Below are 24,929 nucleotides of genomic sequence, written 5' to 3' on the forward strand. Positions count from 1 at the left end.
GGGCAAGTGCTGAGCTCTCTGAGGCAGAACTGGAAACTTTTGAAACCACTTCCCAGCAGAGACAGACCTGGTGCTGACCATCTGATGACAAGTCATCCTTGTCCTCTGGTCAGTTCTGACACACGGCCAAAGTGGGCTCAGAGCAGCAGTCAGCAGGCTCGAAGGGCGAGGGGGAAAGTGACGTCATCTTCCACTTGGCCACTAGTTGGAGACAAGGATTCGAGACACGGATGATGAGTCCATCTTTCCCTTATGTACAGCCCTCTTGCCTAACGGATGTCTCCGTCCCAGCATCTCTCAGGGGCCTGGGCCATTTCTGGAAGGCAAACTCTGATCACACAGAATTTAATTCTAGGACAGCCAGCCCTCTGCATTCCATCATAAGCTCTCTCTGTGCTCCCAAGAGGAGTCTTAGCCAACTTCTTCCTTCCTCAGACCTCCCTCACTCTGCATCACTGCAGTGTTCCTGAAAAGCAGTACATGAACTGAATTTCGGTAAAGCAAGGCCCATTCATTTTTCCATCAATAAATCGTAAGAGATGAGTGAACACAACTTAGCACCTAATTTCTGTCTTCACTATACTGTCTTCCCAATTATTTCATAAGAAGTCTTGTTTCCAAAGAGACTACCAGTTCTCCAAGGAAGGAAGCATGCTCCCTACTTCTTCCCCAGGGTTGGATACACAGAGTGCTTAGCACACACCTGTCGGCCAAGGAGTCTAATTCTCTTTAACTAGCACCCTCTAAGCTAGAGCTATGAGTCTATTTGCTTGCAGGCTTCCTTTTCTCTACCGAGGTCCTTTGCCAGAGTAGTTAATGACCTGTAAACACTTTCTGAGGTAGACAAACATTCCATCAAAAAGAAATACCACTGAGGATCCTTAGGTAAAGCAAAAAAAATCTTTTGTAAAATGAAGTATCACCTTTTTACTGCTCTGTTTGATAAATTCAGATTTTTCACAATATGGACAAATACCCAAGGATGTATAAGCTGTCTTCAAGACAACACCTACAAACCAGTCAGCAAACTATCAGAGAGCTATGAAGTCTAGACTCAAACCTCAGCTCCTGAACTGAATTGGAATGTTCCAGGTAGACACATTCGTGGCCTCTAAAATCAGGAAATCAGCTGGAACCTCAATCAGCACTTCCAGTTAGCACCTACCTCATGACCACATCCTCTCATGGTGATGATAATGGCCATGATGGTAATAATAACAATAGCTGCCTCTGAAGAGCACTGTGCAGCTGACAGAGCAGTTTAACAAACTGTCCTTCCTTGGAAGGTCTTCTAGACCAGTCTCGCACTCCCTCTTCCTCTGTGTTACCATCTTACCTTCAGCACACATTCCCCCCAGAGGGCTCTGTGACCTCTTTTGTCCCATTTCTCTCTTTGCCAGTGAGACAACAACGCTCTAGTAGAGAAATGCTCCAAAGTGTTCTGTGCTTGGTTCTAAATGAAACCACATCAGCCCAGGGCCACCACAAGAACCCGCAAGGTTCAAGCACTGCTGAGATGGCAGGGACCCCCAGGGCGGCCCCTAGAGAAGCAGGTCTGGTCCTCTGGGGAAGGACATTGCTTCAAGCAAGGCTGGGGTGAGTTCAAAGTCCCTGGAAGGTGTGGGGGGTGGGGGGGAGGGTAGCGCTGGATTGGGTCAGACTCTAAGCAAGAAGGGCCTCTGGGAGATGGGTGTGGGGTTCTTCAAGGGGACACCACAGCCCTGGGCACAGAGGTGGTGAATGGAGATAATGCCCACAGTGATAATCAGCAGGGCCCTAGCAGAAGAGGCCCTGGACACTGCAGGCTGGGCAAGGCCTCGGAGACAACTCACAGGACAAGTGGCAGCGTGCTTGGAGAACTCCTCCCCACTGGTGACCCCTATCAGTGCCGACCAAGCACGCAAGATGTACACCCAGGCTGGGCTGGACATGGGGTGTCCGCAAGGTTGCAGGGCGTGCACTTGGGAAGTGGGGAGGTGACAATGCATCGTGCAAGTACCAGGGAGGTACCCTGAAGCACTGGGCTGCCCCATACCCACTTTCCTTCCTAGAAGTGGTCTGGGACATTCCATAACATAGCCACCTCTGGCACTTGGGCACGTTTTCCAAATGATAATGCGTGCTAAGTTGCTTCAGTCCTGCCTGACTCTTTGTGAACCTATGAACCATAGCCCCTCAGGCTACTCTATCCATGGGATTTTCCAAGCAAGGATACTGGACTGGGTTGCCATTTCCTCCTCCAGGAGATCTTCCCAACCCAGGGATCAAACCCATGTCTCTTATGTCTCCTGCACTGGCAGGCAACTTCTTTACCACTAGCACCATCTGGGCCTATTTTCCAACTTTTAATGGCAAATAGGTTTAGTGTGCTGGAGAGGCGTGAGCAGGGGTGAGCTGACCCACCCATCTACTCACCAACACGTATGATCAGGCAAGAGGGAAGCAGGCTGATGAAGGAAGAGGGAAAAGGAAGCCAGAAGCCGGCGGGGCTGCTGAGGTCACCTGCAGGTCCAAGGTCAGCCCAGATTCGCCCCGTCATTGGCCAGGCTGCTGATTCTCTGAGAAGCATGGAGACTGGGCTGCTAAGGAAAATCGCTTGGGTTTGTGTCATAAGCCATATGCACCCTGCACACATGTTTGAATCACCCGTAAACTTGATCAACCTCAGATGGCCCCATCTTTGGGCCCACACCAAGCTGGAGGACAATGTCTGCCCACAGAGCCGAGGGATCCCGGGGTGGGGTGGGGGGTGGCCTAGGCCAGCCACACATGCCGGGCAAGGTCAGCAGACAGCATCTTCCGGTAGGCCACCGGGGGCTCAGGCGTACCTCTTCCCCTGCCGCACTTTCAGCCCACAGAGCTGACAAGTCAAAAGACCACCACGCCTGTGCCTCCAGAGCCATGCCTCTGTGACAAAACACACATCCTGCACCACCTCTGAGAGACCTAGAGTCAAGCGGAACCTTTCCTCCCAGTGGACAAGAAAGGTAATTCACTCCATTTTACAGGTGAGGAGCCTGAGGCTCCGTGGGGTTGGTGAGCCTGTTTCAGGCCACCTGGCCAACGGCTGAAGGAACTCAGATGTACCTGGCTTTATGGAGGGGCTGACTTCTCAAGACAATGTTTGCCAGTCTCTCCCTACCCATCAGCCCCAGGGACCACGCAGGACCAAAGTGTGGATGTGAAAAAACTCACTCAGCCTTGAGGGGAGAGGCTGCCGTGAAACAGGTCTGGGGGTCAACACCTGGGCCACAGTGTGCGTTGGAGGGAAGGGGTACAGAGGCCGATGCTGTCTGGGGCTCCGACTTCTCAGTTCTCCCTCCTCTCGGCCTCCCAGCTCATAACCTTCAAGGCTCCGAGACCCTGTGTTTACTGCCCCACACCCAGCTCCAGCAGCTGGCTGGCGTCCAGCAGGGCTGAGACTCTGAGGGAGAAGGCGCCAACCTTACTCCTCCCCGCGGCCAGCCCGGGCCTCCACGGGTGCGCCCACCCCACCGCCCGGCCGCCTGCTCTCGAGCTGGCTTTTGTCTCTCATCATCTGCTGCAGCTCTCCCCGCGCCTTCTCCTCCTTTCAGCCCTCTGCCCAGGCCTGCCTAAGGCTGCTTGCCAGAACGATTGCATGTCAGGGCTCTGCCCAGGGCACTGAGGGTTGGGACTCCCACAGTCCTGTTTCTCTGGCCAGGATGGCTCTCCCAGAGGCCTGGAAATGTCGGGGGGAGCCCCTGGGGCCACAGAGGGGCTGTGTTTAGAGAGGCAGTCCTGACAGTGCCACTCTGGGGAGCAGAAAAGGGACAGGTGAACGTCCCAGAGCCAGCTTCCTCAGGCTGAGCCACCTCTGACTTCTCCACCCCCAAACCACACCCCTGCCGGCTGACAGACATGCCTCCAGATTATGGGAAGACGGGAGCAGCGGTGGCCTGGCCAGGGCATTAATCCCCGGCAGGAACGCACACTGGAGCAGGCAGACAGTGACGCTGGTAAGGAAGGAAGGGGAGGCCCTGAGAAAGACGGGGGAAGAGTGGAAAGGACAAGGTATACTAAGGGCGCTCCGCTTCTCCCAACCCCCAGGGACCAAGTCCAGGGCCAGGCTGGAGGCTGCCACCCCGAGGGACAGCACCTGCCAGCAGGCCAGGTATCACGTTGGTGGGCCTGGAACCGCAAACCCAGACTGAGTGGGCCACGTGAGCTCAAGCCCAGGTGTGTCAGCAGAGTGGGCACTCAGGCTCCCTGAATTAGATTCTGGAATCTTCATCTGGAGGACTTCCTGGCTGTGTGACCCAATGCAGCCCTTTCTCTGAACCTCAGTTTGTTCATCAGTAAAATGTACATGACCGTGGTGTATTGCCAGTCTGCTGGGGTTGCTGTGGAAACTGATTAAAATAGTGTCTGCGAAACACTCAGCCCAGAGCAGGAACTCAGGACCTGCGAGAACTCAGTCACCTTGCCCTGTGGGTTCACAGCACTCCTGAATCTCCGAGTCCTCATCCGTAACACAGGAGAAGACTTGACTGTTGGTCCCAATCATGGTCAAGTAAATCAGCCACAGGGGCCTCCAACCACCACATGCTCAGCTCTCAGCTCTCATGCTCAGAGACCTGTTCCTGGGAAAGTGTCAGTGAATATCCAATTTTACACTTATTTACATCCTCATTCCAGAAATGCTACCTTCATTCCACCTGATATGTAATGGCATCCAATTTCATTCATTTGTTCCAAACATGAACTGTTAATGGTGGGGAGAATAAAATGAAATGAGCCTCATTGCTTGGCTTCAAGGAGCTCACAGTCTAGCAGCTCTAACCCTTATTGATCTGTTAACAGACATGGAAGTGTCTCAGGAAGCTGTGGGTCCTTCAGGAAAATGAAGGACACCTTCGTAACAGGATTACTCGCTTCCAGATGGTTTATAGGTTCTTTTTCAGGTGCTCACCTGAGTGGCAAGAGATGGTCTTTCTGAAGTACCGCACTGCTTGCTTAATCACAGCAGTGTGCTCATCTAACATGAACACTTAGGAGGGGGGTCAGAAGAAGCTACACTGAGAAGTTATACCAGCCTCCCCGCATTCCAGAATGACCTCTTCTTCTAGTTATTTTACTAGTGAATGATGGCATGGGCTAATATTATGTTTCTTTCTCCATAACGTGCGTTGGATTACATGCAATCGCAGGCTAACAAGGTTTCAGGGAAGAAGAGCAGATCGAAAATAAGCCTCACTCCATGGAGAAGCCTTGCCACCACAAGTCCTGGAAACCTGACAGCTTTGCATGTTGCAACAACGCAACTCAAGACTATCAGCAACATATAAATATTTGTACAGACACTTATCAAGGCAACAATCAGCTATCAGGTCCCTCAGAGTGAGCTGATGTGCTTTACAGCTTATGGTCTTGATTTGTAAAAGTCGGCAAAACAAAGCCACACACAGCAGATTTGCTAAGTTCCAGAGTCAGAGAGTAGGTAAATGGTGCAAACGTGTTGGCTTCCCTCCCTGGCTCACTTCTATGGGCTGTGAGCAAACGGAAAAATAAACCATCGGAAAAAGTCTCAGCCTAATAAAATTACACAGACAGAATGACTTCTTCGTGAAATCCAGAAGGGTAGCGCGGTGGGTCCTTGCTAGCACATATCTGTGCTCTGTCATGATCCCAACTCCCGGCTCCCAGGTATCGCCCCAGAATGGTCCCAGTCGGCTTCCTCTCTTCATCTCCCTCCTACACCAAAAAGTATTATTTACACCCAATTCCATGCTTTCTAATAGTAAAATGTGCATTTAAACAATACCAAAGAAAATATATTTGTCTCTGTTCATGGTAATATAGTACAGCAGAAAAAGCACTTGACTGGTAATCCATAGACATAAATTCTATAGATTTCCCTGGTGGTCCAGTGGTTAAGACTCTGGGCTGCCAATGCAGGGGTCATGGGTTTGGTCCCTGGTCAGGGAACTAAGACCCCACATGCTGCACAGTATGGGCCAAATGGTAAAAAAATAAAAATAAAAAATAATTTTTTAAAAAAGACATAAATTCTAATCTTGTCACTAAGAAGCTGTGTGACCCAGAGGAGGCACTTCATCTCTAAGAGAACAAAGTTTCTCATGGATAAAATGAGATGGGGGTGGGGTGAGTGAGACAGAGAGAACACCCGTCCATCCGGAGCTTGTCCCTTACTCTCTTCCAAACATCAACCTGCTTGGGGCCACAGCCCAACTAGGGTGGATGGCTACTTGCTTGGAGCAAAAGCAATGTGTCTGTCATCTTAATATGCATGGAATGTGTTTAAATAAGGATCAAAGCCAGTCAGGAAGGTATCTGTGGGGAAGGGAGCAGATCCAGACCCACTCACTGCATCTGCCTTAGGGGTGGGAGTAGGAAAGGAAGCCACCTCCTGCAAACTGGGTCCCCCCCAATGCCAGAAGGGAGGGGCCCCAATCTGAAGCCCGCGCCGTCTCCAAGCAAGTGAAGGACAGACTGAGGTCCAACCGGGAGACCCAAGGGAGAAAAGAGGGGTAGCTGCAAAGGAACCTCATTTCTCGAGGTTCTTAATAACACCCTCATCCATGCCACCCACTACCAACGGGGCAGATGTTCCAGGATGCACACTTTGCCCTGTGAAACAGCGGTTCGCGCTCCCTTTGCACAACACCACAGTTTCCTCTCCACCGTCTCCTCCACGACCCCCAGTGCAGGGCATGAGCCTCCTATGTACCCCCTAGACTTCCCATTCCCTTACTACCCAAGATTCCAGGAAGGAATCTGTGGCGCTCAGGCCTGAACGCTGTCCAACACCAGGGCCTGTCCTACATCCACGCTGTGGTTTCCACACCCAGCAGTTCTCACCCAGCACTGGACAGCCTTTAGCAAATACCCAGACGGCCCCGACAAGAGAGTGTGGCCTCCTGTGAGGGCTAATTTAACCCATGCTAAAGAGCTGAAAGACAAGATACAAACCCAGTGCCCACTGACAGGGACAGTGTTTTGGCTCTTTTGTCAGAATTCAATTCTTTTTTGTAAACTTTTAAAAATTAGACAGTAATGTGCATGTATCTAAACCTTCTGAAAACTGACTTTTATCAATTTTTTTAAAAAGAAAATAAAAAAGGGAAGGAGCAAGGGAATGAAAGACATTGAGTGTTAAGGCTCAACCAAACCAAAACAGGAAGGAAGGAAGAAAGGGGGGTGCGGAGGGAGAAAGGAAATGAAAGACACTGAGCATCAGGGCCCTACCAGACAAAAACTTCACATTTTTCACTGCCTGCTGGAAGCATTCTCCACTTTGGGAGGCACATTCTGAGAACTCTGAAAGTATCACTGGGCCTTTGCCACCTCTGTGCCGCAGCGTCCTGGTCTCCTTTTTGACTCATACTTGCCTGGCAGGACTCCCCCGAACAAGAGAGGGGGGCCCACTGAGCCTGCGCACAAAAAGAACCAGGGCCCGGGGCTCACATTGCACGGCTTCTCCCTGGCCATCCATGCACAGCCACGGGAGCAACGACGAAGCTGCACGGTCTTCCCAAAGGTCTGTTGGGTCCACCCTTCCCTTTCTAAGCCTCCCCGGGGCTCACCCAGCCCAGCCACCCACTGCAAAGGTAAAGGAGGCCACCAACCTGAATGCCAGCTTATTACACACATCTGAACCTTCCATCCTGCCTGCCCACTCTCCCAGAGAGGGAGGTAGGACAGAACAAAGAAGTCACCCTCGACCCCTGGGGTTTCACACTTACACTAATGCTCTTCTTGGAACGGCAGCTCAGCATCCTGGAACCCAGGAAAAGTAGAATCAAAAGGCAAATCGAAAGTCAAAGGGGTTGCCCACCTGTCTCCTCACCCCCCAACCCTCCTCCTCAGAGCCTTGGCTCAGCATTGCAGCAGGTCAAGGGCAAGCCCCAGAATCAGGTGCCACTGCTCCCCAGGAAAATACACCTGAGGTATTTACTGAGAAGCTCCTCCAGGTTAACATTGCCCCTGGTGCTTTCGGATCGTGGCAATAAATTCTTGAAATTTATAGAAAAGCAGAATGTCAGGTACATTTCGGTCCCTGCAGACTAACCCCTGTCACCTGCCTCCCCACAGCTTCCCTGCCCCAAAGCGCTCCAGGTCCCACTGTCTGCCCTGTGCATGGGAGGGAGCAGGACTGCGGAGGCCTCAGTCCAGGTCCTAAATTGACCTTGAAGCTGTGCGAGACCGGACGAACCCGTTAACCTCTCAGGCTTAGATACCACCCTCCCTGCCTCTTCACAAGTTTACTCATGAGGGAACACTCCATATGCTGATGCTCACCCAAGGGCTTATTCCAGAACCGTAAATACACACCACGATTTTACGTCTAGTCCCCATTATTAAGAGCACAATGGGTATTTGAAAGGGATGGGCCCAATTTCTCATAAACCCAGAAAGCTGGAGGGTTGGCAAGAAGGGGAGGATCAAGACACTGGGAGATTGCTTCAAGGTCATCCTATGCAGCCCCATCCTTCCAGATTCTTCCAAATGCCTGCTGCAGCAACAGCAGCCCCACAAGAACACCCTGCTTTGTCAGGACTTGTAGTGAAATGTGTTGGAGCAGCTGTCAACTTGGGGGAAATCACTCATCAGGTAGTCAGCCGAGTAGGGCAGCTTTCAGCTGGACAAACACTGCATCTACCATGGGAATGAGAGACTTCCTGTCCTGCCCTTGAGGGCCAAACCCACCCGCCTTTCCCTTCTTGTCTCAACCAGCACGAAGACACACCTCTCACCCTTCCTTCCAGCTCTCTCAGCTCTTCTTCAAGGGACGGAGACCTTAGGGCCACGGAGGCAAGAATGTGGTGAAATCAGGACCTCTCCGCCTGCCCCGCCTGCACAAGGTAGCTGCATTGTGATGAGGATGGTAATTTCATTTCAGACCAAGTCATTCATGGTTGACTCCCAACCAAGGCAATTACAAATATGCCCAGGAACAAATCTACCTGAGAGAGGGCGACAATGTCCCTACATTAACAAATGGGCAGAAGAATGTGCATCCAGAAAACTAACACCTAGGAGTCATAGGGACACTTGGTAAACAACCCAGGAAGGGTGTTACAGGCTACGTACGGGACACCACACCAGGCTGCACAACCCGGGTGAAGCCAGATGGTGTCAGAAGGCAGAAGAGCTATTGTCAGCACACCTAAAAGTCCCCTTTTGCTAGTGCTCATTTGACATCCACCACACTCCATCATGGGCTTCCCAGGTGTCTCAGGGAGTAAAGAATCCACCTGTAATGTCAAGACCCAGGTTTGATCCCTGGGTTGGGAAGATCCTCTGGGGAAGAGCATGGCAATCCACTCCAGTATTCTTGCCTGGAGAATCCATGGACAGAGGAGTCCGGCATGTCGCAAAGAGTCAGACACAACTGAAGCAACTGACCATGCGCACACACTCCTTCACAGGGAGGTGGGAAAGAGCACCTGGGCTCTAAGAGCCTGTCCCCTTAGCCAAATGCCAATGCTCCCATTCTGTCCAAGGGCATGGAGGGAAGGTGGCTGGCCAGGGGCTGGGGCTCTGGGCCCGCATTTAAGTCCCTGTGCGGCAGAGAAAGTCACCTTCACTGGCAAAAGCTGTGGGCAAACCCGTCACATCTCATGCCCCAGGGCTCTGGCAGCAGCTTCTGTCCTAGGCTGTAAAATCCTTTGGAACCCCGAGGCAGCCCTCCTTGGATTCTAGACAGAGCTGGCTTGGAGCGCCAGGGAAAGAGACCTAAGTATGCCAAGTCTCGGCCATCCAAGGTGACAAAGACCTCACGAGAGTGTGTCTCGCCTTTTCAGGCTCAGAGAGCAGGCCTGGGCTGGCCAGCTGCCTCCGAGGAAAGCCCTGGCTGTACAAAATGACCCAAGTGCCTTTGTGTGTCTCTGCTCAGAGGACTCACAATGAACACAGCTCATGAAGGACATGGCCAGGCCCGGCAGCCTCCTGAATTGCGGAAGCAGTGTCTATCCGCTCAGGAGAAGGCCCCCTCGGGTTTCCTTCTAAGCTCCTGGTATATAACCATTTTCCTATCAGCCACTTCAAACAATGTCTATAACGCTGCAATTTATACATGTATAATGTATAATATATACATGTATATAATGTATACATGTATACACATGTATAATATATACATGTATATAATGTATAATGTTTACATGTATAACTTAAATGTTATTTCATTCTAGCTTCTGCAAAACTATCTCTCCACCTAAACATTTGATTAATGTAATTAAATTACTACCTGATGGCATTATCTAACTTAACTTAGGATCCTCACTATTGAAAAGCATGTGCCTTTTAACACCCTGACTGGTAAGGCCTGTGATGAACAGAGCTATAAACATGTTGGCATAACTGAGCTGTTTAAAAATAAATTAGCAAACTATAAAAATAAACAGTTACATACATATGTACTCAATTATGAACTAACTCTAATTTTTGTTCTGAAATACTGTCTTTGACCTTAGTCATAAACAAGCACTATTAAAAAAACATAGTATCTCAACAGACAGGAGGCCAAGGATTAAACAGTCTTCCAGCTTCAGCAGAAAGCCAAACAAGGAAAAAGAAGAAAGGAAGGAAGGAAAGAAGAAAGGAAGGAAGGAAAGAAAAAAGGAAGGAAGGAAGAAAGAAAGAAAAGGAGGAGACAGAGAGGCAGGGAAAATGGAAAAGAATGAAATTGAAAAGCTGGGGAAATGTATACAAAACGTACAAAGACTGCTGTGCTCATGTCAATCTGAAGCTACTTCTGTTCAAGCCAGAAAAGTTAAAACCTGGTGAAGTGCTTTTGCATTTTCAGATGTTTTGGAGTCTCTCAAGAAAAGAGGGCAGGCAAGGGGGAAGCACTATTTCCAAACGCAGCTGTTTCAACAGCTCGCTGTCTGCATAATTGTCTCTGTTACACAGGGCCGCCTCCCCACCTGAACTAAGCTCTCTGTCCTAAGTCTGCTACTGCCTGTAAGTCCCAAGCTTTTCTAAGACATATGGCAGAAATGTGGAAACTGTCTTCCAAATAGCACAAGACAGAAACGGGGGGGTGGGGGGGTGGAGGGGGAGGAAGAAGCAAAATCAAGCTGTTGAAACTGTATACAGGACACGTTTTCACACTAATCCGGTGCTCCTGTAACAAAGAACAGCATACTATGGGATAATTACTATGGATTATTATTACCGTTTCTAAAGCAAAAGAACAAAAAAAATTCACAAAAGACATATTACACACGCAGATTTCTAAAGCTTTAAAATCATATGGTCTTCGGTGTTGGTTCCTAGGGGGTTACAGGGTAATGCCCTAACGGAACCGGACAGATGCAAACACAAAAAAGAAATCACAATAAACCTGAAATTCTCTCCTGTCATGGTGCTTGCTGCCCTTTATTTTACAAACAAAAGTAGTTGAGCAACAGCTAAGTAGTTATTCATCTCAAAGAGCCAAACTACCAGGCTGACTGCCCCAGGGTTCTCTATCCTCTCCTCGACGCAACTACAAAAAAATTAGATAAATAAAGAATAGGAGGAAACGCAAACTCAGCCACACTTGCCTGAGAGCATGGCAGAGAGGGCTTGATGTGAAAGAGAAAAGCTTGTTGGAGACACAGAATTCTGCCCAGGCCACTCTCCCTGCAATGGTGAAAGGGGCCACATGCAGCCCAGGTACTGAGCATGATGTTTACAAAAACAAGGAGGCTGTCAGCTGCTGGGAGACAAAGTCTCAAGACACATTTCTAAAGGAATGCAGTGATAAGGTATGGAACAGCCTATGTGCCACTGTGTTGGACTCTTCCCTTTCTGAAGTGGACTTTGCTTTCCTCCAGGATGGAAAGGAGAGGATTGATGGGCAAGGACAGAAACAGTCTCAGGAACTTCCACTTGGGCACCTGATCCAAGAGGGGCATGGCGATGAGAAGGTTCAGGACGAGGCTCCTCTACCTGGGACCATGGGAGTGGCTGGAGGCCCCGGGATGTCTCTGAGAATCTCTTCGATGGCGGAGCTTTCAGCTGGCAGCCTAGACTCTTCTATGAGCTCTTCCTTGGGTCACCTACAATTCCAGAATAATTTGTTCTGCATATGGCAAAGCCAGCACCATAAGAGAGATGGAAAACTAAGGTCTGGCTTGCAGGGTGTTAAAGTTGGGCTCTGGGCGTGTGTGCTAAGTCGCTTCAGTCGTGTCTGACTCTTTGCAACCCTGTGGACTGTAGCCAACCAGGCTCGTCTATCCATGGAATTTTCCAGGTAAGAATACTGGAGTGGGTTGCCATCCCCTCCTCCAGGGAATCTTCCTGACCCAGGGATCGAACCCGCATCTCTTATGTCACCTTCATTGGGAGGCGGATTCTTTACCACTAGTGCCACCTGAGGAACCCAAACTCAGGCTCTACATGCTGTCATTTAAGATCTTTAATGAGATTTTGAGAGCAAGGAGCTCCTCCTATGATAAGTAACCTGTTGCTGACAAAAGTTGCTCACCCGTGAGCCCTAAAACCTCAAAGATGCCCTCAAAATAAAGGTGACTCAGACAGAAAAAGCTGGCTCTCATTTCTCATCAGACTGCTAAAATCACCAGTTCTGGACTAAAGATTCAAGTGGAGGCCAGGGTAAGAAAACAATTTGTTTGATTCAGGTCCTCACAAATTACCCCCCAATAATTTACTTTGTCTCAGCTTTGGCCAGCTTGGGTGTTACGAGGATTCCAAGAATTATTTTAGTTTTCCATTAGAGGGCTCTCCACTCTCCTTTCAAGGAAAAACACTCTATCTGCCAGCCAACTTCTTTCCAGGAATGGGGAAAGGGAGGAGGAGGAGGACCAGGGGAAAGGAGGACAGAGGGTGTCCATAAGAAATTCTGAACCCCAGGCTGACCAGCAGATCTGAGCACAGTGGAGCCAAAAGACATCTTCGGAAAAGCACTCCTTGGAGATACAGGACCCGGCAGTGGATTCCTAAAAAACCTCAGGCATCTGGAAAGGGTGGTGTCTGGAGCCAAAGCTTATATACCCATTTCCAAATCCCATGGTTCTTCAGCAGCCCTGAATGGTTTACCTGAACTCTGAGCAAACAAGCTCAGGGAAAGAAATGCAAGAAACAAAGCACATATTTCTGAGTCAGAAGTCGCCTCTGGTCGCTAAAGAAAAATAGAGAAGGGAACTGGGAAGTAGAATGTTCAGAAAAACACCTTCCCTAAAAAACGACAGTTAAGAGTTTGATGTGAGTCGTCTTGGCTGCAAGCAGTCTGCTGGAGCTCTCCTAACCACTCCACGAAGGCCACTCTCCCTTCCCTCCCAATCCTTCCTAAGCAGGGGAAGTCAGACCTCCACCCACCGCCCTGAGCTAGTGGAGGACAAGGGAGAAGAGGAGGAAGGGAAGGGGAAGGAGGAAGAAGAGGGGGAGGAGGAGCCGCCCAGAGCTTGGACTGAGCACCCCATCCTCCCAAGCACCCCCAATGCGTTCCCCAGCCCAGAAAACATCCACCAAACCAAACCTCTCAGGGTCCACCTTAACTCCTCTCATCCACGTCCAATTTGTCAGCAAATCCCATTGGTTTACCCGCAAAATATGTCCAGAATCCTACTCCTTCTCATATCTCCAGCACCCTTATCCCAGCTGCCGTCATCTTGCCTGGATTTTGGTGACAGTCTCCTGACTAATTAAGCCTCAGCTCCCCTGGTGGCTCAGATGGTAAAGAATCTGCCTGCAATGTGAGAGATCAGGGTTCAGTCCCTGGGTTGGGAAGATCCCCTGGAGAAGGGAACAGCAACCCACTCCAGTATTCTTCCATGGAGAATCCTATGGACAGAAAAGTCTGATGGGCTATGTCTCGTGGGGTCGCAGAGTCGTACATGACTGAGTGACTAACACTTCCACTTTCCCCACAATGAAACCTTAAAAAGCAGCCACAGTGACCTTGTGGAAACTAAACCGTGGCTTCCATCTTCCAAGGGGTTAAAACAATGGCCCACAGGCTGGGGCTGGTCACCTCCCCTCCGGCTCCAGCTCCCACGCACCTTCTGGTCTCCTTTCACTCTGGCCACGGGCCCCTCCTCCTCCACAGTCAGACAGACTGCGGGTTGCCACTTCCCACTCCAGGGGATCTTCCTGACTCAGGGATCAAACCCATGTCTCTTGAATCCCCTGCATTGGCAGGCAAATTCTTTACCGCCAAGCCAGCTGGGAAGTCCGACAAGTTCTATAACTCACCTATATTCATTTATCTTCAGTCTCCACGACAAGAATGCAAGCCACAAGAGCCGGAATATTTGAATGCTCTGATTATCACTATCTGCCCAACACCAGGAACAGATCCTGGTACATGGCAAGTGTTTAAAAAATTACTGAAAATTGACTGAGTGAAACTCCAGAATTCCAACCTGCCAAGAAGGCCACTCAACCCCGGATCTATAAAACCACTAGGCAGCCTGTAACTGGGCAAACATGGGCTTTGGAATTTTAGTTTGAGCCAAATGCTATTCTTCACCCCCTCCAAAGGCCCTAAAGCCCAGGAGGAACAGCATCTTGCCTTAGAATGTAAGTAGAGGGGGTCAGCTGGCTTGGGGAAAAAAGGAATGGGGAGGGCGGCTCTCAAGCGAGCAGGTCAGGACCAAATTAGTCTTTTCCCTATGAGGATCCACTAGAATGAGAAGAGGCTATGAGCCTGGGGATGTGCCAACCTAGAAGGTGCTCCCCCTTCTTGGAGGTCCCTACGTACTTCCTGCAGCCAGCCACCCATCTAGGTACACTGAGACACAGGCATGCCCACCAGCGCTGGGCAGGGGCCCTGGGTCCAGCACAAAGCCAGAGGAGCCAGCTTCCTGCATGGTGTTACTCGTTCTCCATCTGTGCTTTCAGGCGCTCCCTCCTCTTGGTGGGGAGGGAGTGGAGGGGGCCACAGTGAAGGGACAAATTCCTCATACCTGAGAGCCTGGGATCAGCCAGAAAAGCTAAAGTACCTTTTCCCACCCCAGCGCACATTTTGACAGGTGAATAAATGCTCCCCAGTAGGCAATAACAAGAAGTCTGAATTTAAAGAACTTGCCAATTTGAAAAGTAATGCCATTCTCTGTGACTCCACTCTATTCTGTTACCAATAAAACACTTAAAGATGCTATTCATGCAGACATAAAGTGCTAATGGCCACTTGTTAACATGTTTCATAATGCTAATATTTCCCTCTGATTTCCGACAGTTCTTTTTTTTTTCTTTCTTTCTTCTTTTTGGGGGCTATTTTAAGTTAACAGAGTGCTAATCTGATTTGAAACTGAAGGCTTAAAGACCTACACTCTACATAACTGCACTATTAATGACAACCATTGCTTTACATGTTGCACCGTTTCATGAAAACAGTCATCACTCAGTCAAGGGATTTTCCAAGCCATAGAAAACCTGTAATAAGTTGAAAATGCAGTAGGCATAGAAGGAGCTTGTAATGTAAGACATGGGGTTGGGGGGGGGCAGTGCTAATTCTCCTCTAAGCTTTGTATACTGTCTCCAAGAAGAAAATGGATGGTAAAGCAAGTGGAAATTTATTTTTTCTTTCCGAACAAACAAATAAATAAGAATGCGAGGTGCTTCATCTGCTACACCCAAATCACCAAGTTGTCCTTCCAGTAATGGGATAAGTGTTCAAAGGCATAAGAACCGTACTTAGTGCTAGTGGGGCCAAAGATACAGGAACTCTTCCCAAGAAACACAGTATCTCAGCGACTCCGAGAGGACTAAGTGTGCAGCCATCTGGGCTGGCAGCTTGATCCAAAACAACTTGGAAGGATAAGAAGCACTGGCTTTGGGAGTTGCAAAGGGAGATTTGTGGGCAGCTTCCCTGAAGAGCTGTCAGAAGAGGAAGTCTGCTCACCTAGGATGCTTTAAAGGGGGGCAACTGAAAATTCACAGACCCCACGTTACAACTTCTGTTGAGGTGCTTAAGGCAGTGGCCTCACATGTTAGGAAAAGCATGAGTTTGAGACTCAGAAAAACCTATTTGGATGAGGTTAAAGCTAGGTAGCTGGGTGGCCTGGGCAAATCACTTCAGCTGTCTTGGCCTGGGTGCTTTACATTTTCTGGCTGCATGTCTGGCTCTCAGGTACAAAAGATTTGCCCCCACCCTCATCCCACCCACCCACCACCCACCCCCCCCACACACACACACACATACACACACCCATCTCCTAAACAAGAAAGCTTCAGGAGCAGGTACTTGCCTAGCCTCGCTCACCTCTGCATCTCTAGCATCCAATACAGTGCGGGGCATTAGAGTAAGTGCTCAATAAACACATGCTGAACTTTAAAAAATGAAATTAGACGGCATCTGCCTCTCCTCTCAACTCTAACTCTTTGACCCTGCAGAAATGAAAGCCTCCAATAACTTCACATTGCTCATCTCATTGAGGAGGCTGCAACGGGATAGATACAGAGCATCCCCAGGTTACATAAAGTTGGTTGGGAGCCTGGAGACGCTCACCATCTGGTGAAGTCAGTTTATTTTCTTTCAATTTCTCAACTATGAGTCACCTTTAATGAGGGGTAGGAGAACAGGCAGGTTTTACTGCAATGTACATCCACAGCGAAGGAATACTCTTGACCACGCTGCCCACCCACGTGGCAGCCACTCAGTCACACACGGAGAAAGGAGTTTTGCCCATGAGCCCTCGCAGAGACGAATCTTACCCCAAAACCAACACCCAGCGAAGGCAATGGTCACATCTGACCACACCACCACCCTGGATACCCCTGAGAGAGGCAGAGAAAGGGTGGCCCACAGAACAGCGACACCTGAGGGAGAGTTTTGAGGACTAAACCAACCCCCCACCAAAACCCACGGAGAGTCTCTGAAGGGTGCCGAATGATTCTCTTTCTCATCCAGCACTACTCTCTAAAAGGCCCGTCCTAGGAGGAGAACAGAGTAAGGGGCTCATGCGCTAAGTAGGTTTGAGGCACACCCCGATCCTGCCCCAGTGTCCACTCCAAGGCAGGGGAATGTGGGAGAAGAAGGGGACCAGGAATTTGGTCCTAGCAGGGGCACTAGATGGAATTCCTGCCTCTGGAGGGCCACTCCTCAGGGGTGGTCACTGCTGGAGGGTGAGAGAGATGCTGCTTCCATGCCTCCCCATCCCTGCAGCTTCTCTGCAGCCCAAGCCACTGGCTAAGGCCTCGAAGCCAACATCCCTGGAAGCAGTTCTGGCAGGCCTGGGGGCTGGGTCAACCTCTGGCAAGAACTCCTACTTCCTCCCTCTTGTTAGAGCACATTTTTAAATGCTGCCAGAAGCTTCCCTGTCCTGCCCTTTCTCTCTGATTCCCCTTACCCTCCAAGGACTGGCTACCCAGTCTCATCCACAGCAGAATCAACCCATCCCTGACCAGGAGGGGAAGAAGTTGCCCACCACAACCAACACCCCCATCACTCCAGTATCAGGAAACAGTAGCAAGACGCAGCTCTGGAATGGAGCAGTGCTGGGTCAACACCTGCAACGGGGTCCCATGCCACTAACACCCTTCCAGCCAGTAGTGCTCTGATGGCTCTCCAAGAGGAAGACGCCGGGCTGCCTCCAGGGGTGCAGGTGGCCACAGGTCCCACCAAGAGGTAACCTTAGAGAGATCACAGCTCAACTAGAAGGCTGTGGGCTGCCCCGGCCCCCCGGCAGGACAGCAGTCCTGCCTGGTCCTTCCTGCTGAGCAGCCCACTTCTGGACAGTCCTGGGACCTGGAGAACAAGCCACCTGCATGCAGAATTCAACTGAGCTTCCTTCTCCTTATGAAAGAAATCAGAGGTGTGCACATAAATCCAGCTGGTCTAGATGACTCCTCCCAACACACTGAACAGGGTGACGCGAAGGGAGGATTTCCCTACTCAAACATCAAAGTTCTTGCATACACTCACACCAAAAACAACAACAAAAAGACAGGATCACCCTCAAAGCCGACTCTGCGTGACCCAGCACTGCAAGAAGGAAGAGCAGGACTCAGGCCCTCTGAACACAGCCCTGCTCCTGGCATGCTCCTGTTTGCAGGATGCGGCTCCCAGCTTCCCATACCCTCAGAGACCCCCTAGGTGCCCTCTTGGCGTTCGCCTAGCCCCAGGGAGCCTCCCTGCACCCACTGTCATATGACAAGGGGCAGGAACGATAAGCAGAGACCTCATTGCTTGGACAAGAGAAAAGGCAAGCACAGAGTGAAGGACGTGAAGATGCCACCCTCCAGCCCAATCCCAAGCTTTCCCATCTTCTCCCCAGGCAACACAGGGCAGATAAAATTGCCCAGCCTCGCTCAGCACCTTTCCACTTCTGGAAGCCGAGGCATGGATTCAAAGCCTGGCCTTTCCATTTCCCATCAGTCAGAGTACAAATTAAATACCATAATGATGTGGGGCTTGAAAACACAAAAAATAAAGAACGACCCCTGCTCTCAAAAAGCTTATATTGTAGTCTGAGGAGGAGAAGACACCAACACCTCGCACAAAGTCACGTGGATACATAGACACCTGCTCACTGATCCCAGAGCCACACCCTCCCCAAGGACAGCACCCGCCAGAGCGGTGCCAGGTCTACACTCAGACACTCTTAGTTACCTGCAGAAGGGCCTCGGAGATGCAGCCCAAGGGAAGGCAAGCTGGAAACCAGCCTTCAGTGCAGAGATGTAGAGGGCAGACTACATCCTTCTTCCATAAAATGTCGCCAAGTGCTTTCAGGCAGGGAGAACGTGGCACAGAGGGGTCTGACGTGGACACAGGGCTCTCCAACCGACTCCTGATCACCCAACTTCCCAGCTGCCCCATTTCTGCTCCTGACTTGAGTCTGGATGCATAAGTTCCCAGGCCACTTAGCCCACTGTGAGCTCACCCCATGGGGATTACCGAGCCACCTCCCCGCTGGGCTGAACGGGAAGTGAGCAAGTCAGTCTGAGAAAGATCCCAGCAGGGGATGTTCTCTGGGCTCGGCTGGGCCCGCGCCCATGCAGGGGTCCTGGGCTTCAAACACCTTGGAGTCTGAAGAGCAGGCAGCCCCTCTTCTTACCACTTCATTTCTGTCTTAACTGACTGAACTGGAATACAAAAAGAGGAGGCAGGGGCTGAAAACACAACCTTGTGGCTCTATGCCTGTGATTACTCATGCCACATTTGGGTGCTCTGAAATGCTTTCCCATGTCTGTAATGCTCTTCGATATCATCCTACACACTCAGGGAGGGTCACCTCTGCTCACCCCGGCACACAGAAGAGATGTGCTTGTGACATGCACTTGGGCTTTGCTTCACTGTTAAACACAATGACCAACTCCTATTATAACACGGGTTGTGTTGGAAACCCAAAAAAGACTTGGCTCTGCTGGCTCGCGGGGAGTCTGGGCTCTGCTCCTCCAAAACCTACGTTCTCCAGATGTCAGTGGAACGTTATGAACAGCCCTCTCCCCGGCAGTAAGTGAGGCGAGAAAGGCCACTCACTGTGTTTCTCAGCCTCCATGAACCTGTCACTGGGAGGCGAGCCAAGAGGAGAGCCAAGGTGCGGAGGCACCTTCAGAGGCAGGATCGTAACTCTCCGTCACCTGGTGAAGCAGAGAGGCGGCCAGGGAGCTTGGGACAGGAGAGGAGAACTAAGTTCAGGGTGGACAAGGCCAGAGAAGAAGGTCTGGGAAGAGAGAGGTGTGGCATCAACAGTTGGTTGGGAGTGAAAGATTAACTGTACTCAAAGATGCCTGACGAAGGTCTAAGGTTCCTAGTGGACATCAAGCTGAGTGTGAGGCATCAGTGAAGCACTGCTTTCTTTAAAAAAACAAGCAAAGATACCCAAGTGCAGATGCAGCAGTGAGTAATGTGGAAAACACTAAGGTATCTTGCCATCGTACTCAGCAGTAATTAGACTAATGTTTGAGTAAAAGAGCTGGGAAATCAGGAAGTTCTTAACAGAGGTACAAATATCAGAAATGGGTTGAGGAAGAATAGATCTATGAGTTCAAGTTCAGGGATTAGAGAGAACTCAGGAAAAAGCCATGGCACGGACCAGAGCAGAGAATTCTAAGATATCAGGGGTTTCAGTCCAGAGCTGGCGATGAGATACTCTGTCTTCTCTGGAATGAAGAGGAAAGGGGTTTAAACTGAAGCGTAAGGGATTTAGGATAGACAAAAGTTACCTCCAGCTAATGGGAGATGCCTTTAAAAACAGAACCCCCGAGGAGGAAGAGGTTGGGCCAGCCGATCCTCAAGACCCATCTGCACTGTAAGGGGCACCGCCACCCCAAGTCCGTCCACCCCATCTGTCTGATGATCTCCATAAAAACACCAGGCTGTTCCATGCGCACCTGGTGCAAACTTCAGAACTGTTCACAGCGTGGAAATCCTATCGGAGACAAAACAGGGCAGAGGACGTGGGAAGGAACGAGGCAAAGCAACATGGCACCCTCTGTAATGGCCTGGATGGTTGGGTGTTTGTTGTTTGGTGTCACTATGGGACCCATAGGTTAGCATCACCCAGAGAGCTCCAGGATCCTCGCCGTCAAAGCTCCAGTTCTGAAAACCACTGCAGTCATCACACATAAGGCATTAGGAATAGCACAGGTCTGTGAGAAGAAGCCAGGAGGACCACACTCGGTCCTTCTGGGCCAGAAGACTTGGGACAAAGGGTCAAAGAGGAAACCAGGCATGAAAGCGTGAGGCCCTGGGCTCTGTCAGTTCTGTCACTGCCTGGTGAGTAGCCTGAGGAACTTGGCTTCCTTCTCTGCCTCAATCTGCCTCATCTGTAAAATGATATAGGAAACAACAGGACTTCATAACTCAATATCTACATGGAAGATGCTCAGTAAATATTTACTTCCCCCTTGCACAGAGGAAAATGTCCAGGCCCAAAGACTTGTACTGTGATTCTTCAGATACTCTGGTTGAAGAGGAACAAGAGCCTTGCCCTAAAAAGTCAATTCGAGGGAAAGAGGAAAATCTTTAAAAATTACTGAGATCTAGCTATCTTAATTTAAAAAGACAAAATTAGGCCCAGGTTTTCTTTACAGACTCTCTCCAACAAGGCTGGGCTTGACTTCACCTTGTCTGGTTCCCTCCACCAGCAGCGGTTCCCCCACTGCACAAGGCACCGGAAGTGAAGATGGCATGGACCTGACTTTCAGTTCTACATGGCTACACCACAGCCCGTAGTGAAGTGAGTCCAAAGAATCGCTACCACTCAGTGCTAATAAGGGCTTCCCTGATAGCTCAGTTGGTAAAGAATCCCCCTGCAATGCAGGGGACCCTAGTTCGATCCTTGGGTCAGGAAGATCCCCTGGAGAAAGGATAGGCTACAAACTCCAGTACGCTTGGACTTCCCTACTGGCTCAACCAGTAAAGAATCCACCAGAAATGCGGGAAACCTGGGTTCAATCCCTGGTTTGGGAAGATCCCCTGAAGAAGGGCATGGCAACCCCTCCAATATTCTTGCCTGGAGAATCCCCATGAACAAAGGAGCCGGGCGGGCTACAGTCCGTGGGGTCGCAAAAAGTCAGACATGACTGAGCAACTAAGCGCAGCACACAGGGCTAATAAAATTTATTTACTTTGTAAGTGTCTGTGTTAGCATCGGCTCAAGATTATGTCTGTAAAATGACATTCCAACTCACCTGAATTTCAATACACTTGCTCAAGTGGGGCCCAGCCTGGGAGGGCATCACACGTGAGAATGTCACTTTCTCACACACATGGACCTGGGAGACAAGGTGAGAAGCATCACGCACCATCTGAGCATCACCACACACCAGAGCAGGGAGAGCCAACACTCAGCCCATCCGAGGATACCAAGGAAATAGTAAGAGGCTGCTCATCATTATGGAGTTCCTTTAAAAGTCCATCTAGTATACGTATACGTACAGCTGATTAAGGGCTTCCCAGGTGACTCAGTGGTAAAGAATCCTCCTACCAAGGAGGAGACAAAGGTTCAGCCCCTGGGTTGGGGAAGAGCCCCTGCAGGAGGAAATGACAACCCACTCCAGAATTCTTGCCTGGGAAATCTTATGGACAGAGGAGCCTGGCAGGCTACAGTCCATGGGGTCACAAAGAGTCAAGAGACAACTCGGCAACTAAACAACGACGACAACACAGCTGATTCTGCTGTACTGTAGAAACATACACAACACAGTAAGGCAACTATACTACAAAAAAAATTTTAATAAAGACCACAGATATTTATGCAAAAAAATAAAAGTCCATCCATATCCAGACTTAAGAAAGAGTACCACAGGGCATCCTGGGGACCCAACAATTACTCTTCAGGCTCCAGTCAAACTAAACGGACTCCAACAACCTGCTTCTTGGCAAAAATCAAGGCACAGTCCTTCAAGGCCACAGCTCACAGGGCTGCTTGTTGCTGACCTTCTGTGGTTCAATTTGAGACCTGAAGCCACAGCACCCAGTACGTGTGTCTCCGCACGATCCACAGCAAAATGCGAGCTATGGTAGACATCTCCCAACCCAAGAATGAAGATGAGGAGCAGTGGGATTCCCCAGACTTGACACTCTAGGAGGTCATGCCAAGCCAAGAAGCTTCTTGTCTCCCAAGTACACCAAGGGCCCTTCTAAATACACGTTACCAAAAAAAGCAGGTGTGAAAGTGGGGCAAGAAAGGCCCAGGCATGTTCAGAATATGGGTATCAACATCTTTAAGGCATTTTTCAGCCTTTTTGATGCTATAACCTCCATATTAAGAGACATAAAACACAAAACCTTACACCTGTCAGGTGCTGTGCCATGAACTATCTCCAGGCAGCTGAAAGCCAGTACATCAGACTCTTAATGATGTGAAAGTTAAAGATTAAAAACATGTTGGAACACTTAACTTCACATGGTGCCAGAAACGTGCCTATAACCTGTTAGGAGGGATGGGTGTGGAGCATCGTCCAGAGGACAGCACTCACACAGCAAAAAGAAAACAAAGTCCCCCCTTGATTTCTTCCCTTCCTGCCTTCCTTCCTTCTCTGGGAAATTCCTCCCAAAATCTGACATGCTTCGAAGCAGCAGTCAGTGAACCGCTCCAGAGAGCGAGGTTGCAACCGCTGGAATCCTGAGCAGAAGTCTGAGGCCGATTCTGTCCCAACACGTGAAGTCAAAGCCGCTGGTTTAGATATTCACGTGGGCATGGGAACGTGCTTATTCAGACAAGCGCTCCAGGTCACATCCTGTGCTGTCCTGAATGACTCCAATGACAATAAAAAACCCCTGGACGCTAAAAGACACTTTTTTTATTTAAAGAATTTTTTTTTATATGGACCATTTTTAAAGTCTTTATTGAATTTGTTACAATACTGCTTCTGTTTTATGTTTCAGATTTTTAGTCCCAAGACGTGGGATCTGAGCTCTCCAACCAGGGCTCGAACCTGCACCCGGTGCATTGGAAGGTGCAGTCTTAACTACTGCGCTGCCAGGGAAGTCCCTAAAAGACACTTTCAAAGGGTACTGCCATTTGCCAACACATAACTTAAGACTTTGCAACCACGCTTATGTAACTCTTCTCGACACAGAGCATAAAAGTTTGTGTCTACTTACTCTCCCCTCTCTGGTAGAAAATTCATGTCACTGGTAAGCAATTATTGTACCTCCTTCAAATAACTCAGCTTGAATTTTCACTTATGGCTGAAGTGTTTACTCACCAATGTGTATCTGATATGGGCTTCTCTGCTGGCTCGGCTGGTAAAGAATCTGCCTGCAATGTGAGAGACCTGGGTTTGATCCCTGGGTTGGGAAGATACCCTGGAGAAGGGACCAGCTACCCATTCCAGTATTCTGGCCTGGAGAATTCCATGGACTGTATAGTCCATGGGGTCGCAAAGAGTCGGATATGACTGAGTGACTTTCAGTGTTACGGCTTCTTTTTTCCAAAAATTGAAAAATTCAGAAAGCCAAAGATAACATCTATACCTTAAATGGCATGGCCTATGGACAAAAGCCAAAAGGGAAAAAACTTGCAAAATTATCTATGCAAGAGTATGAAATTTTTCCTCAAAAGTTCCCAAGCAAATGGGCGCCTCTTTAATTTTCACCCTCACAATAAACTCTTCTGCAGGTTTTGTTTATTTTGAGGAAACATTTCACTTTTTTTTTTCAAGACATGAGGTGTGAATGATGCAAAACAGTATTTGGATATGTAAACTGAATTATTTGCATAATGTATCACTAATCAGTGAGTATAAATTCTGGAGTCTGAGGAACTGAAATCAAGTGCCACGGAATTTTAAAAATCTAGATGATAAAAGTAAAGAACATTGCCGTTCTGCAGAATAATGTACACATTTGCAACCTGCTTATACAAAAGAGAAATTATCCCCACAGACTTTTCAGAAGCATTTTTAAAAAGTGATGTTGATGTGCACTGCTTTGCTCTGATTCAACAATACAAGGCACAGATTCACCGGCACAAGCACTCCAGACACAGCAGCAAGAAGAAAATATCTGAGTCTAAGAGAGCAAAAACCTTCCGCCCAGCCCGCTGTGGGTCTGCCTGCTGGATCCACAGGAATCCGAGACACAAAGCAGGACAGGGGGCAGCCAGGTATTCTGCCCACAACACCCATCAGATCAACTTGGTCCCAACGTTGCAATAAGTCAGAAATCATCCATATCCTTCTTCTGCTTATTTCCACTACTGTTTTCATGCAAGCATAGTCCCTTCTATTGAAAGAAAACACTGACATGGATGTGCAAACAGTAGAAAGATTATTCCAGCTTCATGTACTTCCTTTGCCAACCAAGCACAACCATGTCAAGTTGGAGAAACTATTTGTCTGAACACATTTTGAAGAAGGAATGAAATGGGGGCGGAAAGGAGGTGTAGCCCCCCAGTCAGGCCCCCAAACAATGGTACCTTCTCCATTGGCTCAACAGTGGCCTAGGAGGTCCCTCGTCACCCAAGAGTCACCTGCACACTCAGAACTCCCAAAGGTGCACTTCTGAGCATGCACACAATGAACACATGCATGCACACACATGC

The 24,929-nt window shown here is 49.4% G+C and overlaps 1 protein-coding gene across 17 annotated transcripts in view; it reads right to left on the minus strand.

Annotated features, from left to right (window-relative positions):
• BCL11A (BCL11 transcription factor A) overlaps nt 1–24,929 on the minus strand; it is a 98,895-nt gene that overhangs the window by 41,770 nt on the left and 32,196 nt on the right. Inside the window, exon 1 of one of the 17 annotated variants that reach the window (XM_070478709.1) lies at nt 18,545–18,991. The exons of the other annotated variants lie outside the window; for them this stretch is intronic. The gene's annotated coding sequence lies outside the window, so the exon portion shown is untranslated. Of the gene's footprint in view, nt 1–18,544; nt 18,992–24,929 lie in introns of those variants that run through there. 17 annotated transcript variants of the gene reach the window in all.

This window comes from Odocoileus virginianus, chromosome 2 (assembly GCF_023699985.2).
Source record: "Odocoileus virginianus isolate 20LAN1187 ecotype Illinois chromosome 2, Ovbor_1.2, whole genome shotgun sequence".
In the NCBI taxonomy this organism is placed as follows: Eukaryota; Metazoa; Chordata; class Mammalia; order Artiodactyla; family Cervidae; genus Odocoileus; species Odocoileus virginianus.